Source organism: Xenopus tropicalis, chromosome 1 (assembly GCF_000004195.4).
Source record: "Xenopus tropicalis strain Nigerian chromosome 1, UCB_Xtro_10.0, whole genome shotgun sequence".
In the NCBI taxonomy this organism is placed as follows: Eukaryota; Metazoa; Chordata; class Amphibia; order Anura; family Pipidae; genus Xenopus; species Xenopus tropicalis.
Genome location: NC_030677.2, coordinates 169,721,083 through 169,746,261, shown reverse-complemented (window position 1 = coordinate 169,746,261; position 25,179 = coordinate 169,721,083). Strand labels below are relative to the sequence as shown.

General features: G+C 37.2%; 1 protein-coding gene across 4 annotated transcripts in view; it reads left to right on the top strand.

Moving 5' to 3' along the window:
• Positions 1–257: 257 nt before the first annotated feature.
• The window catches only part of sncaip (synuclein alpha interacting protein), a 121,164-nt gene continuing 96,242 nt past the window's right edge, over positions 258–25,179 (top strand). For 3 of the 4 annotated variants that reach the window (XM_012959362.3, XM_031897761.1, XM_012959369.3), the window contains exon 1: positions 258–413. The gene's annotated coding sequence lies outside the window, so the exon portion shown is untranslated. The remainder of the gene's footprint in view (positions 414–25,179) is intronic. The other variant, NM_001005712.1, reaches the window with a different exon arrangement.

Genomic DNA, 25,179 nt, shown 5'->3' with positions numbered 1-25,179 from the left:
TACTGCAGGACACAATTACAATGCGGTCACTAATAAAAGCGGGTCAGTGCTGCAACCCTGCTGCGCACCTTCCCTCAGCGCTCCCAGCAGCTCCCCAGCTCTGCCTTTCTGCAATAGCTCGACGCCTCATTGCTAAGAAGCAGGGCCGTGCTATTGACCTAATAGGGAGTGGCTAGCCCTGGCTCAGGTTTCTATTCCACAGCTGAACCCAATCAGCCGCTGGAGGTGTGGCCTTTCTGCCACAGTTAACCCTATGTGCCTATGAGGCAGGCCCATATGTGTGTGTAAGGCTGCCGCTGTATGGGAGGCCGTTTTCATTGCATTTCTGCTTACTGTACTGGAGTGCCGGGACTGCCAGTGGACAAGGCTTTTGCACAAGGTGAATACAGGAGACAGGTCCAGGCAAGGCAAAGGTAAGATGAAAGTTTGCTTTGGCAGAATGGAAAAAAGGGGACTCTAAGAGAGGTGGTACATTCCAGGAGTGACGGGCTGTTACCTATTTGCCGGGATCCTATTGACAGGATGATGGGTAGCGCTGTAGTACCGCTTCTCTGCATCCCTCACTGAGGGAAGGGACTTTTTGTCTGGGGAGCAGATGCTAATTGTATCTATAGTAACGGTGCCTGTTCCTTTTGTGCTGCTCCTTTCAGAAAGGCTACAATGTACTGGGGTACTGCACGCTGAATCTCATTATCTTCATAGCCAGGATGTGATTTTACTGGCCATCATTGATTTATCTTCCAAAGTGTCTGTTGGCTACTATAGATGGTGGCAGCCTGGCTTGCAGTGCTGTCTAGGTTGTAAAGAAGACATTATGTGTAACACTGAATACCATGAAATACCCAAGCCTGGGGGGTACCATAATCCAATGCATGACTGTCAGGGGATTCTGGGAGATGGAGTCCAACAGAAGCTGGAGGGCCCCATATTATGCATTTCTGCTCCCATACCAGCCTTTAGTTTTAACCGTGCTAAATGAATATGAAGCCCATGTATGACAAAGATATTGTGCTATTTATGATGTCATGTGAGCAACATACCAGCCCAAAAACTGAAGAATACCATTATTTAAAGCAACCTTGCACCAAATCAGGGCTTTGATAATGCTGTGCCCTGCTACAATGGCATCACTGAAGTAATTGTTATGATTTGCATTTTACTTTGCCTTAGAACAAAGGGATAGCAAACGACAAGATTACAATAGAGCACTGTACACAGCTGATGCAGAAAAGGTACTGTGCCCTTTGTATTGTTTGCTCGGCTGGGGGACGTTGCTCTTAAAGGCGCTGTCAGAGAGCTCACTTTATTCCAATTAGAGGGCTCACTTCATCCCAACACACTCCCTCAGGGGTTCTTATCTGATGTACCTCCGAGCTCTGACCCCATGCTGCTGGGGAGATGAATGACTCCAGTTGTGGCACCTTGCCATTCCATGGTACAGAATGCCTTGTGTGACAGGATGTTCTGTATACATTCGGATACCTTTTTTTCCCTTGGTAGCGTATGTTTCTCCTCAGTGAGACTTGATCCTGCTCTGAAACCACATTGTTCCCTATTTCCAGGTTTGGAATGCTGCGCTGTCTTTCCTCGCATGTTTTTCATCAATGATTTCTAATGTTTAGTGCCTGCCCCCCATAATGTGTTGTGGGATAGCTGTCAGGGGATGGTGGGAGTTGGAGTAGCCTTTGTGAATAAGCAATATGGCACTAAATGAAATCACTACTGGTATTTTTTATGGGGGGGGGGTCGATATTGATACCATCAGTTGGATTTCTGAAGCTCCATTGTACCACATGGGGTTAACCAGGAGACCTATTGCAGTCTGCCTCATTTCATTTATTGAAGGACTGCTAAAGAAGCTCTAGAAGAGCACAGAGGATTTTAAAGAAAGCAATTTAAATGGACATATTTCATGTGCGGCTTGACATTTGAAAGAATAACCTAACTTGGCGAGTAGGCTGAAAAATAACCATATAACTCACATGCAAGCAATTGCAGGTATCAGATTGCTATTAATAAATGCTACAAGGGTATGCATGCCTGGGATTAGGAGTGCCGCAGGAGCTGGAATTCTGGTGCTCATTATGGTACTGTTTAGCTGTACTGTGAGGCACTCTGCTTTATAGGAAATTCTGCTCTTGTCTTTCTCAGTTTAGTTGTGAACCCCAATATTTTGGGCTACACGGTTCCACAAAACTCTAGAATGATATATATCCCAGTATTATCACTGTGTACAGCAGCAAAACAGAGAGTGGAATTCGTTTTAAAAGCAAATTTCAATCTAGATCAAGGGCTTTCAGGCCTTCAGCTCTGATTTATTCCCATCATCCTCACACAGCCAGGTTCTGCAACAGCTGATAGGCCATAGGTTGCACAGCTCTGGTCTAGATAGCATATTAACAGTGTCAGAGAATAACCATCCCCAAACATAATTGCGTTGCCACTAAGAGTTCTCTCCTTAGGGGTTCAAGCAGGAGTGACCAACCTGAGTATGAGAAATCTCAGAAACATACAACATATTCAGCTTTTGAGTGTGCAGGCATCATTAGTAGCAGGCATGATAATGCAACACCACCCAAACAGCACTAGGGGGAAAAGTGTATGGAAGGGACTGTTGTTGTATACAGCAGGTAAAGAAGGGTAAGGTGGTGGCAGTAGTACCTTCTGTAAGTGGCACCCATCTTTCAGCCTTTCAATAATTATACAGCTCAAAGCTCCCACCAGCAGAAGAATGCTGTCAGGGATGCTGAGAGTTGTAGTTTAACTGCTGAAATAAATAATAGTGGTAATTATGGTTGAACGTGATGGACGTATGTCTTTTTTCAACCCAACTTACTATGTTACTATGTAGCTCTTGTTTTTAAACCCCAGTCAAAGATGCCTTTTAATTAAAATTATTTACTCCAAAGAAAGAGTCATTTTGCAAACATGCAGTTTATATGTACCAAGAGATTATCCCCGGTGGGTGTGACATTTACTACATGCTGCTGACAAATTTGCAGTTATAAGCAATGTGCATATTTGAAAGAGTTTTCTCAATTTTACATGTTTGCAATGGGACTGAACACCTGGCTGCAGACTCCCCTTATGATTTACTGGCCTTTGCAGTATTTGGATTTGCAAGTAATGTGGACTTATGGGGCCTAGTGTAGCAGAACAGCTCAGCGTCTGCTCAGTCTGGAAGAACAGCCGTGCCAGATTCCCAGCCCTTCGAACTCTGTAATGTGTAACTACCAGCACTCTTAGCCAGCCAGTGGGAGCTGCAGTGCACCACAGCTGGAGGGCTGCATGCTTGCCATTCCTGCCTTAAAAGATCTATTAAAACACATGTTTCATGGTATTGCTTTAATAAGCACAGGAGTATTTTGAAAGAGTGTAGTGAAGGACTGATCTATGGATCATCCAACAGACTGCCCATGTTGGATAGACATTCCCTTTGAACAGGTACAAAATATTCAGAGAATGTAAAATGTAAAAGTAGTATCTCTCTTGGGTCTGTCCGGATGTATTCATTCAAACTGTCTTTGGGAATAAAAGGCATGGCCTTTATGGTGGCCTGTAGCAGTCATCTTGTGCTTCTTGTGTTTTAACTTTAGTCACAGTTGCTGGGCTCTAACTGGAAGGGATGTGATGGTAAACTTGCTAGTAATCAGCACCAAACCAGACTCCTTTTTACTGGGTTTACATCACACTGTGTTTACATTACAGGACAAACAATCCAAAAATTATAACCAGCACTCCGTATTCCAATCTTCTTATAATAAAAATACCTTTATTCACATAACTGATACAGACCAGTACATGGATAGGATGTGATGGTACTAGAGATAAATCAAGAGCTGTTAGTAACTCTACACTGTGTGCCATCAACCTAGAGACAACCTGTTAATTTTTTTATCTCAGGCCAGAGGGTAAACTTTCTCCACTATAATCTCTGAAACTTTTTTACTGGAAAATCACTGGTGACATATGAGATACTAAGGAATATTATGAAATAATTTTACTATCCTCTCCTAGCCTGTGAAGCCCTAGCCATGCAAGTGCCAGGATGTCTTACTGAGGGATAGGGAACCATATGAACTGGACCCAGAAACAAAGTTCATTGTAGATGAGGGAAATGGGACAGCCAAGCCAAATACCAAGCACTGCACATCTTGCCAGCAAGATTTAGGCACATGAACTAAAATGTGATATTTATGAAGCCAACATTATTTATAATCCCTAATTAATCAATATATGTTGCATAATAGCATAATACCACTCTTAAATGTTTGTGTTACTCCCCAGATGATTAACATTGTTATTCTTATGGCAATTCTTCATGTGCTTTTTTCCTCTTAAAGAAAATGGATTGGTGTTTTGTTGAGCTTTGTTAAGTTGAGCCAGTGCTGGCCAAGTATTTTCTGAGCTGTAATTCAATGGGAGACAGAACCAAGATCAGCTGTGTAGGGTGTGTAAACTCAATGTTAGATACTGAAAATAATATTTTTAGTTCAGTTTATTATTCTTCATAATGCATTAATATTATTATAATATAATATTAAGGCAGATACACCCAAAAAGATCATAATCAGAAATCAGCAGATTTTGAACGTGAACCAACAGACCAGTACAGTTGCCCACATACACCTCCATTCAGTCACTCATTAATTGGATTCAGGCTTGGTGCTGTTCCTTTGTTTCTACAGAAACACAATTTTTAGCTATGCAGTGTAAGTTTTACACTGATACTGGAATAGTGTTCTTACAGCACAGCTGCTATGGTACATAATGGGATACTATAGATAAACATAGACCCTGAATTGGTAATGTCTGGATTCTAACTGACTGTACATAAGGCCGGACAACAGGGGGAAAATAAAAAATACAATTTAATATAGATGGTAATGGGTACTTGACTGTTAAAGCTTTATTCAAGCTTTAACACCCCGAGGGTAACTTTCATTCAAGTTACCCTCGGGGCACTCAGCTCTTTCCATACCTTTACGGTAAATTAATATACATTTTCGAAGTTTGAGTATCTTTTTTCTTCTTGGAAGTGAAGTTTAATATATAATTCTGTGAAATTGTAATTTAAACCAAAATTTTGTAGCGGAGTTGTATTTGAACGACCTTCCCTAATGAATTACCTAATCACTGGGAGTAAGACTGGCTAAGATGCATTGCGTTCAATATGTTCCTATAACTGGCTATAATCACTCCTATGGGGTGCAGTGTTTATATCCAGTATGTGTTTTATCTCACAAATGTGCAATACATCAAGGGTCTTCGCTGTGCCTTTAGGAGGTGCATTTAATAGTGTACTTAGATTGTACGCTCCCTGGGGCAGAGACTTCTCTCCTTCTGTGTCTTTTACCACATGGCACCCAGTTTCTTTATATTTATACAGGTATTGGACTCCTTATGCGGAAACCCATTATCCAGAAAGTTCCGAATTATGGAAAGGCCATCTACCATGTTTTCTCCATTTTCTCCATTTTAATCAAATAATTCACATTTTTAAAAATGATTTCCTTTTTCTCTGTAATAATAAAACAGTACCTTGTACTTGATCCCAACTAAGATATAATTAATCCTTATTGGAGGCAAAACAATCCTATTGGGTTTAATTAATGTTTTTAGCAGACTTTAGGTAGGTGATCCGAATTAAGGAAAGACCCCTTATCCGGAATACCCCAGGTCCCAAGCATTCTGGATAATGGGTCCCATACCTGTACTTCTTTATTTTAAAATGTATTCTCCCTGTGTGTACTTTTCTACATTGTAGAAACTTGTAACTTTATAAATTTTATAAATACATACATAAGTCTGTGGTGCTAATGGTGTGTGGTTGTGTTGGCATACAATGGGTACAAGTTGAGTGACGCCAAAGAACTTAATAATTAATAATTCTTTTCTTCACCATTCTGCAAAAAAAAGGAAATTTTTAATTTGTTTAAAAAAGAACCCATTAGACTTTCTGACCTTCAGGTTTTTCCCTTTGTTACCTTCTCTGGTTTCTGTCATTGCCTTACTAGACTACATAGAGCGGTTTGTGAAAACCTTAGTTTTACAGATACATTTTTCCAAGTTATGCTAGAAGCTAAACTACTAAGGTCACAAGTTGGCCAGTATATAACAGCCTAGTTGATAAAACAGCAACTGAGGATTGTGTAAACAATTTATTTTCTAGTAAATGTATGTTTATTGGTCGTTACACATTCATGATCCACACAGTTATGCCTCCCTGGCCCTCACAGTTACACCCCCACCCAACTCAATATCAGTCCCAGTTCTCCCAATCCACCCAATATGTGCCCATTTATACCTACCCTTACAACCCACTGGTACTTTTTCGAAAAGGTAGCAACCCTAATACTAATGAGCAGCCTTTTAAGTTATGTCATGGGAAAAATATGACTATAGTAAATGTAACTGAAGCATACATTTTTTTTGCTAGTAGAGTAGCTAGAGGCTTTTTGGTCTCCAGTGCTAGACAGCTTTCAGTAATCCAATCTTCAGGATGCTGTGTTACCTCATGCTGTGATGGCAGGCAGCACATTAACTCCTTTTTCCAAACTACCTTCTCTGCCGTAGCCTCATTAGTTGTATGAGCCAAGTCTGCATGCAGACTGATGTTAAGTTTTTAGGATTCCCTTAGGGAAATTTTGCAGTGAATATAATGCTTGATCCTAAGCTTTTTTAATTTATTTTTTTATGTTGCATCCATTCTTGGCAAACAGTTAAATAACAAGGCAGAAATGTCTGTTCTGATCACAGATGTCTCTATCTCCAGGTCATTGTCTTGTACTTATATAAATCTTCTGAGTTTGTAGGTTCATTCATTGCTTTTCAGTAGCTCATTATGACAAACACTCTACCTAAAGGTGCCCATACAGGCACCAATATTAGTGTACAAAACGAGGTACCTTACGATATTTGGTGCGTGTATAGTGAATTGATGAGGAGACCGTTATCGCAAAAGCCTTGGATATCGGTCGTCTCGTCAATTGGGCTGGACGGAAATTTCTGATCAGGCACTGTTAAAGGCACAAGAAGTGTAATAGCTATGTAAATGAGTCCTTAAAAGGTTATTTTGCATTTAAAATAAGAGGATATTGAATATAGAGTTTATATGTCGCAGGGCTTTCCAGATGGTGGCCCTCAGCCTGGATGTGGCACTGTAAGGTTTTTTTTTTTATGCCCACCAGCCTGTTCAAGGCCTCCATAATCTTCATTGTATGACATTATCATTTAATTAGAATGCTATATGAAAAAGTTGAAAAACGCTGCTTTATATGTTGTACTATAGTTTCCATATTGTTAATATAAACTATAGTTGTGGCAAGAGTATCTTATGCAACCAAAAAGGTCTTATATTTAAAGCCTGGAACCTCTCTGTTCTACAGTACCTCTTGCTAGTTTGCTGACTTACAGAAAAAGAAAGCATTCTTTCTATCAGAGGACCGCACTTGCTAGAATAATACAGGAACACTGACTTATTCTTCTTCCCGAAAAGTTTACAAGAGGAAACCGGAGTGACTGACTGAATTCACAATAGGCAGGCACAGCGCCAGCTATCTAACCACTAAGCCACTTGTTTTTTTCTTGAGTATCTTAGTCACTGTAATAGTACACTGTTTTGTTCCATAGCCGAATTTCTGCAATTATATCTGCCATGCTGTAATACTAGTACTGCTAGTGTCTCTTAATTCAATTGTCTTTGTTGTACAAGATCTTGTTTAAAAGATAGCTTTGAGTATTTAATTGACTATACACAAAAATCAAAGACTATTTTGACCTCATATGCAGAATTTCAAATACAAAGTAATGGTTTTCTGTTGTGTAAGCGTAATGTTTTGTGTAAATATGAAAATGGATAATTCATTATGACATTTATTAAAGGGAATGTTCATTAAAAAGCTGCTTTCGCCTAATGAAAGAAAATGTAATTCTATACAATTTTTTAAAATGCTTTGTAAATATCATTGCAACTTAAATTACCAACTATCTTTTTTTCATTATGCGGAAAGTCAGCTTTTGGTGGTTATCCTTTTTAAATTTGTCTTTAAAGTGTATGAAGTGCCTTTTACATGGAGGGGTGACAATTTGTTAGGCACCCCTCCTTGTCTCAGTAAATTAAATGGCTAACTTTTTTCCTTGGCACTGTGCTCCCTTTTTGAAAAATTGGCCCAGGGTTACTTCTCTATTCCCTCATTTCCTTCATATCTTACAATGCCTTTATTCCAATATTACCTCCTTGAAAATGCACCTTCTTTTTATATCTCTCTATTTTTGACACAAGGGTCAATTTTATCCCCACTCTGGTACACTACATTCCCCTACAGTACACTACAGTACAAATGTCAAAATCACTAGAAGTTGTCAGACAAAAACAGGCCACTGGTAGGGTTGCCAATTGACCATTTGAAAGATTTTCCAAAAACTATTTTTTTTTTGTGCAGTACAAATGTCAAAATCACTAGAAGTTGTCAGACAAAAACAGGCCACTGGTAGGGTTGCCAATTGACCATTTGAAAGATTTTCCAAAAACTATTTTTTTTTTGTGCGGAATTAAAATAAAATGTAATAGGTCAGAGATGGTAAACTCTGAAGATAAAATGCATAAACACATAAACACACAATGGCAGCACCCCATAGAACTCTGTATAGCTTATGTTTCCCAACATGTTTATCACCCAACCAAAATCAGTTCTTCTCTCAAGTGGAGTTTGTAATGCAGGGTCCAGTATCTTTGAAATTCTTAAAATAATTTGTTTTGTTTCTCTTAAAACAGCAGAAAGTACAACGTAATTATAGCTAGCCGTTTGTCTTACTGCATATCAGTGCATGACAATACACTTCTGGCATCTTTGTGAAAAATGGCTGCAGAGCAATGGGAAGCAAGTCATGTGCAATAACATATGAATGAATAGCTGTTCTGTCTTGAAAATTATCTCACTTTCTCAACTGCAGTGCTTTCCAGATCTCCATTTTTCAGTCTTTGTCCTTGACTTGCTATCTGCCTAGCACATAAAATGCACTTACGTAATCCCACAGATAAATTACTGGAGAACAATTGAGGGGTGTTTGTTGTTCTTGGGTCTGTGCTGTGCCAACATAAAAATAGGTCAGTTATTTTAATTTTTCAACTCACATATTTCTTTTCCTCTACAATATTGGTGTGCCATCTGCCCTTTCTGGCATTTGTGTGGGTAATTTTTCTACAGGCCTGAATACAAATCTGGTTCATATAGAAGGTGAACTGACTTCAACCAAGTGTACAATCCAGAAATCATATTGTGTGGCCACTAAAATATTATCTGTAACCGAACATGTGTTGCTTTGTAAGTCATTCCAAGAAAGCGGAGTGGAATGGAAACAGCATGCTTTTGGTTTTTAGACCTGGTGGATCCTTGGCTAACATTAGAAATAATTCTATTACTTGTGAGATCACAAAAGCTTTTATTCACCAAATAAAAGTGCGTACTTTTGTAATATGAACAGTTGGACAGTTAATTCAAAACATTGTTATGAAATAATGGAAAGAAGGGAAATTCAATTATACACCGTTCTGCAGCAAATATAAAATTGGAGTAATGGTTTACTTTTCTTTGTGACCTCTGTCTGTGTTGGATTTTTAAGGTTAGGGCACCCCAGTAAGCTTTCCAGTAGGTTCAACTATGAAAGAGGGAACATCAGGATTTTTTTTCCACAGGGATGGGAAGCTACCACATATAAAATGGGTTCTCAAACTAAAACTTTTCAATACAATTGTAGCCTCACAGAGCAATAGTATTTTTTCTTCTAGTGTCATTAACACCCATTTCAAAGCTGGAAGCAGAAGAGGAAGGCAAAGAAAAAAAAGTAATAAAAATAAATGAAGACCAACTGAAAAGTTGGTAATAGCACATTCTAAAACTTGTTAAAAGTGAACTTTTCCCTTTAAAGACTGGTTTACTGGCTGTACACTCACTTATATCAGAACAGTTTAGTCGTTTTCTGCGTTCGTTTAGAATTCTGAATTATATATGAGAATTGGTTAAAAAAATATATCTTTGGCCCTCATATAAAGCAAATGTGAAGCTTGCACTAGTCATTATATAAAACCATGAATTAGAGATTTCCCTTGCAGCTTTTATCTGGGAATGTAGTTTATAAAAGTTTGTTTAAATTGCAATATTGTGTTGTACTTACACCTTGATGGTTTATTTTCTTCTGACTTAAAGCGTTTGTGTCTGACCTATATAAATATGCTCTTGCATAAAGAAAGCTTTGATTATCAGTTAAACATAAGTGTGCTTTTTTAAGGATTCAAAGTGGTTGTTTTCATTATCTTCATCCTATAATTCCCATGTAAAATGTACAGTTTTTGATTGCCTAGAATTAAAACTCATGAATATTCTTTTAATTTATTTATCTGCTCTTACAATGGAATTTAGAAACTCTAAGAGAATGAAACTTTTCTATGTAATTAAAATATGAACTGAGGTAGTTTAATAATGACTATATTCTAGTCCAACGCTAGCTCAGATGCAAGAAGTTCCCTTCAAAATCCACCTTAAACTGTAGCCATATCATTTCAGTTTAGCATTTAAGGGCTCTGGGACACGGGGAGATTAGTTGCCCGCGACAAATCTCCCTTGTCGCAGGTGACTAATCTCCCCGAAATGCCATCCCACCGGCGAAAATGTAAATCGCTGGTGGGATGGCATACGTGGTGCCGCGATTTCCCCGAAATCGCGGACGTTGCCTTGAGAGGAAGGCGGGGAGATTAGTCGCCCGTGACAAGGGAGATTTGTCGCGGGCAACTAATCTCCCCGTGTGCCAGAGCCCTAAAATTGTACTATTAAATAAATATACAAAACTTGTTTCTCTTAAAGAGACTAGACAATTAACCTTTTACCTTTTCCCTTAATGATCAGGATAAAACAGTATCATTATACCCTTAAAAATAAAACAAAGAATCATGTAACAATTTTTTTCTTCCCTTTTAATAAAGATTTCTGTAAATGGGTCAATAGGCATTATTTATACCTTATCAATCAGTATATGTGATAGGGTATAAATAAAGTAGCTCTTGAAAAATGATTTAATTTTTTCTGGAAGGACACAACCAGAAGTATATCATAGTTCTGTGTTGTAGTAGGTAGAAGATACCCTTATAAACACCAAGGAAATTCACATAATAACATGGCAAGATCACCTTTCCTTGAGTGCATTTCACAATTGCATCTATTAAATTATCTCTTTAATTTATTGAGGTTTTTAAGAAAGATGAGAAGACCTTCTAGTGACTATGAAATATTCCTCTGCTAACCTTCATTCCAAATAATGGCTTGATGAACTTTTATTATAAACAGGACAGCGCAAACAGCCTTGTTACTGTTTTGTATCAACCACTGTCCAAGTGAGCTCCTTTCTTCTTTTATGTTGAACATGAATGTTAGGTGGAAACAGTTTCATTGTCTTGGGGCGTTTATTCTTTGCTGCTGAATGATAATGGTCAGCGCCAGATTTCAAATCTGGGCGCTCCGAGGCCGCTCCCCCCATTCGCACCCCCCCCCGCGTGGATGCGCAAACAATATCAACAGTCGCGCATGTGCGAACATCTCTTCTCCCCCACCACCGCAAGCGCGCATGCGCGCATGCGCAGGCATTTATACTCAAATACGGAGCTGTGGGGAGCAGACCCCATTGCTCCGTATGGGAGCGAAGTGTCAAAATTTTTTGCGGCGGGGCGGCCCTAAATATGTGCCGTCCTAGGCCCGGGCCTTTGTGGCTTCGCCACAAATCCGGGCCTGATAATGGCACTTGTTTGGTTACTGATTAGACTTCCATACTGTGTATATTACTATCTGCATATTTTACATTAATGTGTAATATTTATAACAATAGATGAGATTTTTGTTCCAGCTGCTGGTAGGTGTTGGTGTACATGATACTGCTAAGCACGGCCTAGGTCAGTTTCTCAAGGTTTCGCTCACCATCTAAGCTTAGGGTTTTTAATACAGTGCAGAAAATATGATAAGGCAGCATACTTTAAAGTGATTGATTTAGTGAGTATGATGTGCTTTTATTTTATCAGCACTGAAAACTGGATATGAGAAGACCAGAGAAGGAAGAAAGCTGACAAGAGTTAGGGCTGTAATGAATTAACAGTTAAAAGTATCTTCAACAGGCATTTTTAATTTAGTTATATTTTCATTTCTCAAAAGCCAGAGAACTATAAAGTATTTAAAAAGCACTGGACACTGATGACCTGTTTGCCCCATGCCGATTTATCTGTCTACTCCTATACATAGCTTAGGAGAATGCGTGTGAAAACTCTCCACTTTTTCTTGAACCTGCAACTTATCTTAATAGGTGCAGTTACCAAACAATGAGCAACTATTATTGAAGGCGATGTAGTAAGAAGAACTATGTTGAAATATATAAAGGCCAAAATAAAGCGTATGCCTGCCAGACTATTTAATTTAAGCCCCTCTTGAAGGATTGACCTTTGTATATCTCGTAACATGATTACCAATAGCAAATTACTGGTGAATTATTGGTTAAGTCAAAGTTCCAAAAGTATCTAACGCAGCACCCCAATTCTCACCTTAACTGATCTTTTAGCTAAGCTTTCAGGGGTATCAAGGAAAGCAAATAGGCACTGTCCACAAATCTCATTGTATATTTTCTTTTTGGTTTCAGAAGACATGCCCCAATGCAAATGCCATGCTCATTCTGGGGCTCCTCCCACAACATCTACTTTTATAATTATTATGCTAATATTATTAGAATTTTAGAATGTTGAATCTTGTTCTAGTTTCTCCAAAGGCATCGGACTAAATTCTAATAAAATGAGTTTAATGTGGCCTGCAAGCATTTACACTATACCTCAGAAGGGTCCACGTAAGCAAAGCTCACACATTTAGTACGTTTTCACTCTGCAGGCAAACACATGTGGTTATGAGCTGAGTTATATAAAGTGAAGGAGTGTCAAGTTTGAGGAGTCTTTCAGTATGAATTACCTAGTTCACTCTGGACATGCCCTTGTGATAATAAGAAAGTCTAAGTACAGATGATCAGTGTAGTATCAAAAGCACATAAAACATTATATATATATTGCATAAGTGTTATGAGTTATACCCTCTGCTACCAGTTGGATTTATTCTCTTTAGATAATGGTATTTTTCTGTTATATCTTTTTAAAAATGTGTTATAATCCCTGATAAATTTCTTGCTTAGGTATCTACAGTATACACTTAACGGTGAAACTATTTTCCCCTTCAAGTCCAAAGCCACAATAAATAAATAAGCCAATGCAAGGGACTGTTTGCTCTGCCAAAAAGATTGGAAATTCTAGCAACATCTTTGTGATAGGCTGTAAATTGTGTTAAGGAATTTCAAATAAAGCCTTTTGACCTGGTGATGATAGTTCTTCGTTTGAAAAACGAGTGGAAAATGTTCTCGAAACAGAATAATAAATGATACCTTTCCTGCAGCAAAAGGGAAGAAAACAACTTTTAAATATTATTGCAATTTTTTTCCAATAATCCTTTTTCTGTGCGTAGATTTAATATTTTTTAAGTAATACATTTTTGGCCCCTGGTAAGATTATAGCCCTGCAAGTCTACAATGTAACCTAGCGATTACATTTGTGCCAATTACTTTTCTTCGTTTATTTTGTATAATAACTTTTTAATGGGAAAATTGCAGACACAGAGGTGCTGCAACTGGGGAAAGGTGAAAATGAGGAACCTTAGTACCATAGAGGAAGTGTTAACTCATTCTCTAGTTACAACAAGAAGGAATTGTTATGTATTAAAGAAATAACAGGTATGGGACCTATTATCCTGAATGCATGGGGCCCAAGGTTTTTTGGATCAGCATTTTTTCCATAATTTGGATCTCCCTTACCTTAAGCCTATTAAAAGAACATTTGAAAATAAAACTAATAGGATCAGTGTCTGACTGGCCCATCAGCATACCAGGAAAACTCCTTGTGGGCCCAGGTGTCGCTGGGCACTCCTGCTCACCCAACCATTTGCCTTGTTTGCCTATACCATGGCCATTACTCAATTCTATGTAAGAAGAAACAGAAGAAATGGAGGAAAGGATAGATAATAGTATGTAAAAAGAAGTAATTAAGAGACTAAGGAAAGTGAGTGAACAGAGAAGGGGAGAGTGGGCCTAAGGTCTAAGGTCACTGAATAGGATTAATTTGTCACCTACCTACACCTCCATTTGCATTAAATCCATATTATATCCATGTATTTGGATACATGGATATAATATGGATTTAATGCAAATGGAGGTGTAGGTAGGTGTGTTGGTAGGAAATGCCAGTGAGGCAACAAAAAGTGCTTATCACTGTATGTCCAGGATGTTCTTTCCATGTTGTGCTTTACAAGTTTTGTTGTATGTGCAACTGAACAAATAATCTCATTATCTTGAGCATGAGCTATTGCTTAATAACTTGTATATTCAGTATATCAGTTCTTGTCTTTCAAATGATTGAATCTGAAGTGGAATGGCCAGCTGCAAGCATTTTAGGAAACCTAGGGTAGTGGAAGCACTAGAAAATAATAAATGGTAAGGTAATGAGAAAATTTCACAACCGTTATTCAAACATTCATGAAAATCAATCTCCCTTTTTAATTCTTTGTGGAGTAGCTGCACTTGCCTTTCCCTGCAGAGTGTGGTTTTATGAAACACCAAGGTATTTAATTACTGCTTTTTCAGTGCATACTTGATTGCTGGAATCCTATTAGGATTAAAATAAAGTGGATCTGTTTTCCCCAGAGATATAGCTAAGAGGTTTTCATTGTGGTATATTGGATCAGGTGTAGCTCCATGGTAAATATTTCTGTGCCAGATGGAGATAGACATGCAGTGCAATTAAAGAATACAATTAGTTTACATTGTTTTAGCAGAAAAAATGTCAGAATATTCAGTTAAAGGAAAACTATACAGCTAGAATAAATACTTAACCAACAAATAGTATATCATATTAAGGGGCCTATTATAAAATCTTACCAAACTGGATCAGTTTTACATTTTTTTCCTTAAACCACCATTTTGGTATGGGCTGTGTGCACCCTTAGTGATCACCTGACAGGAAATTATGCAGCTCTAACTGTAACAGGAATAAGTGTGGGAGTAAAAGACAGAACATTGTCCATTAATTGGCTGATGGGGCCTAACATGTATGTGTGCCCTCCTTGGTTTGTTTGTGTGCACAATAATCATATGATCCCCTTAGTACTTAATATGGCAATTTTCTATTGGGGATTAGCCGATACTACTACTTAAAAAGTATATATTTATGAAGATATTTGATTTAGATGAAGCAGGGATTTACATATGAGCTTTATTTTTTTTATTTTTTTTAGGTTTTTCTATAGTTTTCCTTTAAATAAAACAGTACCTTGTACTTGATGGCAACTAAATCGCATACATTTTTATTGGTGGCAAAGCAATACTATTGGGTTTAATACTATTTAATGTTTAAATGTTCTTTAATAGATCTAAATTATGGGAAAAAACGCATCCGGAAAACTGCAGGTCCCAAGCATTCCACATGATAGATTTAGTTAATTAGTTTACATTTATAGTTATAGTAACTGTTTCATCAGAGCTTTCTTTCAGTCTCCAAGGACATTTTCTAACCAGTCACATTGTCTCTCTAAAGCTGTGTATGTAAAGGTGGCACTACTTTATCTTGTTACATAATTATTAACATCTATTAAACAAATTGTTATGTTTACTGCAATTAAACTGGCTGTTTTTAAAAGGAAATGTGCATTCCTCAAAGCTTCTCTGTTCTAGCCATAACAATGGCATAGTGATTGCTAGTGTTTGTTTGGAATAAAGGACGTCATAAACACATGACTTTAAATCCAAGTGTCTGTCAGAGTAAATCTTCAGCAGAGAATTATGCGCTTCCGTTGCTCACTAGTAGTTTTTTAGCCTTGGAATGAATTAGACGTCAGTTGGGTTGCTTATTCATACATAAGACAACGATGGGAACTAAGAAGCTTGGAGTTATTTGGCAACTATTCATCTAAAGGAAAAAAATCGGAAAAGAGCAGGTGCTGTTTAGAATACATAATCAAGAATAGAGAGTTGAAGAGGAAACACTGATGCCGAAGCAACTTACTTAACTAAATACAGTTGCCTGGACTTGAGAATCACATTGAAAAGTAGAGGTGTCTGTGTAGGATACAAATCAAGGGGATATTGAAAGATTTTCCACTATCCTTGAGCAGCTGCTGTTCAAATGTTAATTAGTTCTATTCTACTGCAGTCTATATGAATGCAGTCTGCAATTATATTTTAGGTTGTCAAGTTAGCTAGTTCGTTTGTATGCCCAGCACAAGGGGGCCTCAAATATGGAATGCTCTCTTGATAAACTTTTATAATTACACTAGTCTTCTGAAGGTTTAAATGACCCGGCAAGTTCATGTTTTTTTTATAGAAATTCATACTATGGGTCACCAAAGTAGCATTACATTGATACATACATATACCAACAATACATTAACAATGCCATAACTAGGGATGCATTGCATCCCGGATGCAGTTTAGGATTCGGCTGAATGGGAGCCATTTTAAGCAGGATTTGGGAGAATGCAAGAGCCTGGCTGAACTGAATCCAAACCCTATGTACTGGAAAAAAATTGATGCTTGCGATACATGTACACAACAAATTTTGCATGCGCTGTGAACTGCATCTTTGGGAGCTTCCATTTCCAGGTTTGGATTTGGTTGGATATTCTGCTGTACCCTTTTGCAAGATTTCAGAGGTTCAGCCGAATACCAAATTACCAGGTTAGGTGCCTCCCTAGCCAAGAAAGTTCTATTCATCTTACTTTATATTTGTCAAAGAATGTTCAGTTTGCAGTAATTTAGCTCTGCGGACCTTTGGCATTCTAGCTGTCATATTTTTTATGTTATATAGTGGGATTTCCATTCTTTCAGAAATCCTTTTACCTTGTGATGAAAAGGGTTGCTATCTAAATATTGTGCCGGACAGTCCATTTAAAACAACACTTCATCTTCCTGTTACTTCCGAAAATAGGTTTTGGTACTAATCCAAATAGAAAAGCTAAATATTAGTTACTCGTGGTAGCTAAGATTTAACCACAGCGTGTGCCATTGCCCTAATGGAGTAGACAGATACAATAGCTTATCATTTTAAAGGCATTTGAACAGAGGTCATTGTTGTCCCTCTATCCATCTTGTCCCTGCAAGTTGTAATTGATTATATATTCATATGTGGTTTCTTCTTTCAGCTACATTTGTGTGCGGTTAACTGCCTCGGTGTGTTTTTTCTTCAGCATACACCACAGATACAAATAGCTTAAACCCAGTCAGAAAATGTACCATGGAGTGCCTTATTTATAGTCTAATGTTACAACTGACTGAGGTGCAGAACATAAAAGATGTAGTGATCTGCAAGGGAACAATCATTCTCAACATCTGTTGTCCATGTTAATAGCCTTATAATGCAAAGTTTGTTATTTGTAATAGTGAAAAGTACACAGATCTAACAAGGAAGAAAACTGTATACAATAGGTAATTTTCGACTGTAATTGTATAGTGAGCAGCATGGGGCGGGGTCGTCTTAGTCAAAATAAATCTTAAAATTTAAAACAATATACCCTGTCTGCCAGCTGAAAGGTTTCACATTTAAGACAGCACTAGTATTTGGTTTTGCTTCATATTCTCTTGTGTGGTTTCATAAAGTACAGTAAGAACCATGGTGCATGAAGACATCTAATCTTTTCCCATATATTTAATGCTGGTCACAATGGGTAATTCACTGTATTTAATGGGTTACTGATGACATACCTGGAGGCTGAAATTGGCTGGTAAAGGTACAAATGTAGCCTTTTGGAAGTTGGGTAAATGAACAAATCTCTAAGAGATTTTCACTAAGCCAATTCTCTTAAAGACTGCATACACAGGCCAAAGGACATGTTTTATTCAATCCTTAATACAGTTGGCAACACACTCACCAAAACACTGGGTAGTTTGATTAAAATTGCCTGTGTTAACCTGCAAGCTGTCTCAATTGTTCAAGAAGCCAAATCATTGTAATTTTTAAATTACCTCCCACTTTTGCAGTTCACTTCTTTTATAAATATAACACCTTCAACAGTGTTCACACTGTCCTCCCTTCATCATTACTCCCTCCCACCAAGAATCACAGCCCGTTAGTGACCTCTTCTCACTTGGGCACTTCCTTATATTATTAATGATTTACTTCAGCCATACTTTTTTCCCAAACTCATTGTTGCCATGCCCTCCTAATTAGGAGCCATAATGCAAAAATTTGCACCCCCTGCTACCATGGTGTCCACAATTCTTCCTATTTAAAATATGAAATTGAGTGGCCTAAGGGAATGATTTATGTTCTGTCAAGCATGTCCAACTTTCACTAAAGATGGGAAAAAAATAATCTTGCAAAGTTAGAGCTACAGGCAAATAGAGATATATTTCATTATTTTTGTAACACAAGAGCAAATTTAGCCTTTGATAATTATGCCTCCAAGAGTTTGTTCTACATAGCGGTGAACTCTGTGAGATAGGCTGACTTTCATTTGATCACTAGTATAATGTGACAAGAGCTCTTGTTTTATTCAGGTCAGATGAAAAATACATGTGTCAGGGCTGCATTGTTCTAGATACAGTATTAATATATAATAGCACAAAATCTCATATATGTAGATGCCCCATATTGTGCATAAAGTGCTAGATCACCTTGGCTTTATATGTGTGTATTTATTAGTGCATCAAAATTTTGGATATACAGAGTTAAAATGGATTATGTCATATACAGTTTCTTATACAAAATATAAAAATATGTACAAATAGCACAGAAAACCAAAATACACTGAAGCAAATAGCAAAAAGGCGTATTATTTCAAGAGTATTTACAATTAGGGAATGAGGTATGCGGTGGGGCCAGTATTTAAGATTAAGATTCATTTACAGAAAAATGGGCAAGTCTTGGCACGCTTGGCAATATATTATATATAATTATATATATATATTATATATTATATATAATAATAATATATTATTAATATATAACATCACTAAGGTCTGGAAAGAACACAGGATCAGACTGGCCTGACAGAGTACCAGAGGATCTTTCAATGGGATCAGGCCCTTATGGGACCCAGTATAGAGTAAATTAACAAGGTGAGGGAAGGGTTGATTGATTCTGCGAGCTTAAGGGGGAGGGGAAATAGCCCTTGGGAGTTAGAGACAGCCCATCATTATTTCCCCTAAATCTTAGGAATCACTTTGTAAAAAATAAATAAATATATATTTCTGGTAGTTCACATAGTATGTATACTGTTTTTTTCATAACCAAAATAAGCTTATGTTATAATAGGGGATATTTTTTCACTTTTTTGCAAGGGTGCCCCTGGATGTGGGATTTGCCCAGTGTATACTGAAAATGCTATGCATGAGATGTTTATTGAAACACTTCTATGAACAGTATTATAGAATATTATTACCAGCAATGACTACAAGAACACAATAAGGCTACAAGAGCATACCTATACAGAGACGCTAACGGAGTTTGCAGCTCTTAAACAGTACAGGCATAAGGGTAGTGTTTTTCTCAGAGGATTAGAATGTGTTGAGGTGTGATCTTGTGAAAGGCTAGTGATTGATTGTGAAAGCTTACAGATAAATTCCATCTTACTAATGGAGAGTGTCCGTCTCTGTATTGTGAGTGGTTTAATGCAGTAGATAATCTTTAGATCTGATAAACTCTGCAACTGTGTCCCTGCTTTAAAGTTAGAGATTCTGTTGTAATGTTCTGTCTCTTGTATAAGTAAGGCCAATTCCTAAGTGCCTCCTTTTAAATTCATATAATAGAAGCTTGTGGTAAGCCCCTCAACTTATTGTTAGTTGTAGGGTTGTTTGCTATTAAGTACATTTTTTAATTTTTAGATTGTAAGCTCTTTTGGTCTTCTGGTTTTTGTATGGTTTGTATGTAATTCTGTATGTTCAATGGATTAACCCATTTATCGTGCAGTGCTGCCGAGTACGTTGGCTCTTTAAATACATGCTACTAATAAATAACAATGCTACTGCTCCATAATGCCAACCAAGGAGCTCTATTATCATATTTATTTATTTGTATAGTTACTTGCAGAACTTGTATAATATATATAAATGGGGTAATCCATAGTATAGTATATTGCAGAAATTGTATAGTATATTGTACAGTATACAGAATTGTATTGTATGTCTATGAAGATTCTCAATTATCCAGGTCATAATATACAGTATCTAGTAGAATTAAGTCAAAGTACATGACTGGAGTGTGAACTGTTGTGAAATTGCCTTCCCTTAACAGAGGAGGGGGCCTGCAACACCACTTTGACATTCTTACCCCGGCGGTTTCATAACAGTTCAGACTTCCTTTGAAGGATTAACACCTGCGTCAATGAGAATCATGGTACCATTGTGACTGGATCATACCTTCTTACACCTGTCAGTTTCAGCCAACACCTAACTGAATAAGTTCAATGGAACCATTGTGATTGGATGTCTGTGACTGTACTACCATCAAGGGGTTAAATACTGGGGAATTCCCTACCAGTCAGTGAAACAGTTTCAAGAAAAACTCAGAAAAGTCCAGTTGTTTGAGACCTAATTCTACTAGACAATTGTATTGTTACTTTCAGGAATTGTATAGTGCAGGAATGGGAAACCCCTTATCCAGAAAGTTCTGAATTACGGAAAGGCTTCTCCCATAGCCTCCATTATAAGCAAATAATTCTAATTTTTAAAAATTATTTCCTTTTTCTCTGTAATTATAACAGCACCTGGTACATGATGCTAACTAAGATATAATTAGTCCTTATTGGAGGCAAAGCAATAGGATGTTTAGCAGACTTAAGTTATGGAGATCCAAATTATGGAAAGATCCCTTATCCAGAAAACCCCAGGTCCCAAGCATTCTGGATAACAGGTCCCATACCTGTATATATATAAACTGTATAGTATATTGTAGAAGTTGTGTAGCATTGTATACAGAACTGTATAGTTGCTTGTAGAAATAGCAGAAACACTGTATTGTATGTCTTGATAGTATCCCTTTAAATTACCTGGAATCAGCTATCAGAATATAAATGATAAAGTTCACTTCCTTTGTTCTTGAGAATTCAGACAGACTGCATTTTCATAGCCCCCTCTGAGGAGTTATTTGGCAGTAAACAAGCATTGCAATCAGTTTCTGAACTGGCTTTCTATCTAAGGGTATCTTCATTAAAGCTGTTTGGGTTTAATGCTTAGTATGGAACATCAGGGAGATGTACAAAGGTCTTCAAAACAAGAACAAATAATTGGAAATAGAGTTGGACTCTAAAATACAAGTGAATGCCAGAAGGACCTGCAAATCATTATCTGCAACTGCTTCACGGTCTTCAGTGCCGAAATCTTGGAAAAACTAGACATGTACAGTCTGCACTTCTCCTTCTCTTTACAATCCCCCTGCATCCTTTGAGATACATTAATTTGTAGGGGCTACGGGGGCTGTTAAATTAACAACAGTTAGACCAAGGCTAGTTCACCCCAAATTTGGAGGTAGTTGCTTATTTATTGATACATCAGATAGGAACTATTGCAGGGTGGCAATCAAATCTGTAACCTTGTTTTGAGCTGAGGGCAACCAGACTAAATGATGAGAACCAAAATATGTATAGAAGTGAAAAGGTCTATAGACCTTTGAAAGAATGAATAGTGCATATACCAAGGGGCCTATTCATTAAAGCACAAATTTTGGGTGGTTAAAAGCATAGTTGGAACAAATTCAGAGTAACCACAATAATTTCTGATGTGAAAATGTCACGAAAATTCTTTTCCCGGTCGTACCAAAATATTGTGGTTACGATCCGAAAGTCACAAAATTTTGTATCCAAACCAATGTAAACGTTGCAAAAACCGTTCTAGCTTTGAAACTTCAATGCATGATTTTGGAAGCCTTACATAGAATTCAATGGCACTGTACAGATCCAACCTGGGCAAAAGATAGTCACGATACCCAAGCTTGAATGAATTCCGAAATGGTCGTAGTCTGCGAAAAATACAACTTTTTTTGTGGAAGTTAACGAAAACCACGAAAAAGTGGTGCAGTTTTAACTATATTATTGTGGTCATTACGAAAAGTTCTATAAATTAGAAAAAATACGATTTTTTGGAAAAAAAATTGTGCTTTAATGAATGGACCCCCAAGTGTCAATCCATACTTTTAGCTATTTTCTTAATAAATGGAAACTGAAGGGCGGGGGGAAAATATCACATCACATAAACAATTGTTAATGTCTGCAGAACTTATTTGCTCTCTTCCACCTCATGTATCAACAAGCAAAAATACTGTCACACTGGAAAATTAATTTAGGCTCCCATGTCTTCCCCTCAGCCTTCTTGTGTGCTTGGCTCAACTTTAAATCTTTTTTATGATTAACTAACTCAAAGAAGGGAGTGTGTGGGAATAATTTACCAAAACCTTGGCAACTATTTTACTGTTTTGACATAATGTGTCAAATTCAAGGCTAGGAGAAAAACCTTATTTCATAAAATCATCGGTTCAATCTATGCAAAAGGCTTACCAAAGTTTGAATTGTTTTTTCCTGGTTAAATCTTGTTTTGTCCTTCACCCAAAATTTTCAAATTTGCTGAAGCTCTATTTACTTAAGATTATATTTATTTACTAAAGATTGTGTTGGTAAGAGCCAGATGCAATCAAAGAAGAAGTCAAGAAAGAAGTAGAAAATAGTCTAAAAGTTTTTTGCTTTTTGATAGAACTATAATTTGGGGCATGGGGGCCCTAATCATCACAGATTTAGGTAATTGGCAGTTGTGAAATTTTTGTTTATTTCTTTGACAGTTCATGTGTTCATGTTCATTGCCTTCCTTTCTACACTAATCTATATTGCTCATTTACATATACATTGCTGTGTGCAGTGGTTTCCCATGTCATCTATTACCACATTAGAAACATGCTATATAATTCAGGGGCATCTGTATAGCTGTCTTCACTTTGCATTTTTCTCATTCTTCCCTTAAAAGCCTATAAACACTACTGAAGGTATGCAAATCTGTTTTATAACACAATCTGACTCCTAAATGTATCAGTACACTTACTGAATGCTACATAATGCATTTAACAAAAGGCAATAAAAATAGAAGAGTGCAGCAATAAACTGGTGGTGGTAGATTAAAGATGGTTTGTAACACTAAGGAACAACAGATCCCAAGAATATCCGAGTACCTCAAAAACAAAGCATTTACAGTTAACACTGGGCCCTTATGCTCTAGACTGGCAGCACAGTCATCTTTGGTACTAGGTGTTGAGGATGAGCCGTGTGCTCCATCCAGTTATACAACCTATGGACAGTAGCTGGTCAAAAGACCCATGGGCCAGTTGAGAAAACCTCTCTCCCACCGGACATATGTAACAAATACAAACCTCCTGAGTAGTAGGAATCAGCCTTTTTGGTCCCCTACATAAAATAATGCCTTTTTATATTTTTGCCCAATATAATGCATTTTTGGAATCACAGAACAGCATATGAAATTTTGCTGAAAGGGAATCATTTATCTAGGAAATGTTGCCTGAAATATTTGAAACCCAATTCATGAAAACAAGTTTCAACAAGAACAAATGTAAAAAAAATGATTTATTTTGACAAATGCATAAACCACAAAAAAAATATAAAAAGGTGTGCATAGAGTCATTCCAAAATGTTTTATGATCATTGTCTTTTACCACAGATTTTTGCTGTTGTCAAAACAAGGGAGCATTTCATTAAAAAGGGGATTTAGTATTTAGATTCTGAAATTGGAATGTGTTGATGCAGTTATCAAAATAAGTGTTTTGACCCTTCTTGATTTAGGAAAATGATGAATTCCTTGTTTGGAGAACTTATGGAGTTTGCATTTTTTCATGGATGAAAATTGGATGTATTGGAAACTTGACCCTCAGGGCTTGTTGAATTCATAACATGGAGAGAAAACATATCTACTGTTCTTTCTGTAGAGCTACAGCAAAATTACTGATTGCAACATTATTTTTATAGATTTTAAAGCTTTTTATGAGGAAAGGGATGAGCAGGTTTTGACCACAAAGGGGATCTTAAACTCAAAAACCTCAAAACAGTTACAGATGACAGACCGAAATACCTAGTTTTTTTCTGATTTTTGTATATGTGCCCAAGAGAACCTTTCGTTATTTATTATTATTTTATTTTTTCAATATAAAGATTTTGGTTCTTTATAAATGAGGTGTTACATGCTCAACCCTTACATTGCCCTGTAGTGCCGTGTAAGCAGCGAACAGACTGCACATTCTTCTCTGTGTCTGACGTCCTTGCCAGTTAAGGTGAGAGAACCCATGTTCATGTTGCTTTGTTTGCACAGTGTTATAACATATTTAAAACATTGTATATTATTTCCTCATTTTCAGTTGCTGCCTAATAAATGTTTCTGCTGAATAATTTATGCCCCTACAAGCCTCTGTTTTAATGAATAGTTTCCTAAATGCTGTTTGCATGTGTGAGTTTAATCAATTCCTGTGTACTTGGCTCTTCTCTGAATTTAAGATGCTCCGTTTATCATCTCTTCCAGTTTGAGTGCTCCTTCATGCAGTGATGCCAGAACTTGACTTTGCTGCAGGCGTTTGGCTTGTTGAATACTCTTCTAGAATCTATTATTGCCAAAACACTTGGTTTTATTGGTCTTAGCAATCAAAGAAGGCTTTATATTGTTTAAGGGTTTATATTTGCATTGCATTGGGCCCCCCTTTTGCTACCCAAACACCTATAGATCCAGTTGCCATTATATACTGTATACAGTGAATAATGTACCCCCTATTGTAAAATATAAGGATATTATAAGTCACCAAAGAGTTTGATGACCATTTATACAAGTCATAGAACTCTGAAGTGACTTTTAATATCCTAATATTTTACAACAGAATGTACATCAGGTTGACTTGTTCTTCTTTTGTCTACCACTGTTCATATAATTTTAGCAATTATTTCCACACTTTTTCTCTATTTTCAGCTTTATGAGCTTGGAAGCCGAATACAATCTCTTCCTGAGTTAAAAAGATTTGAAATGTTAATGTCACAACAATTCACTGCAACACAGGCAATCTCAAAAGCTTATGACTCATATGGA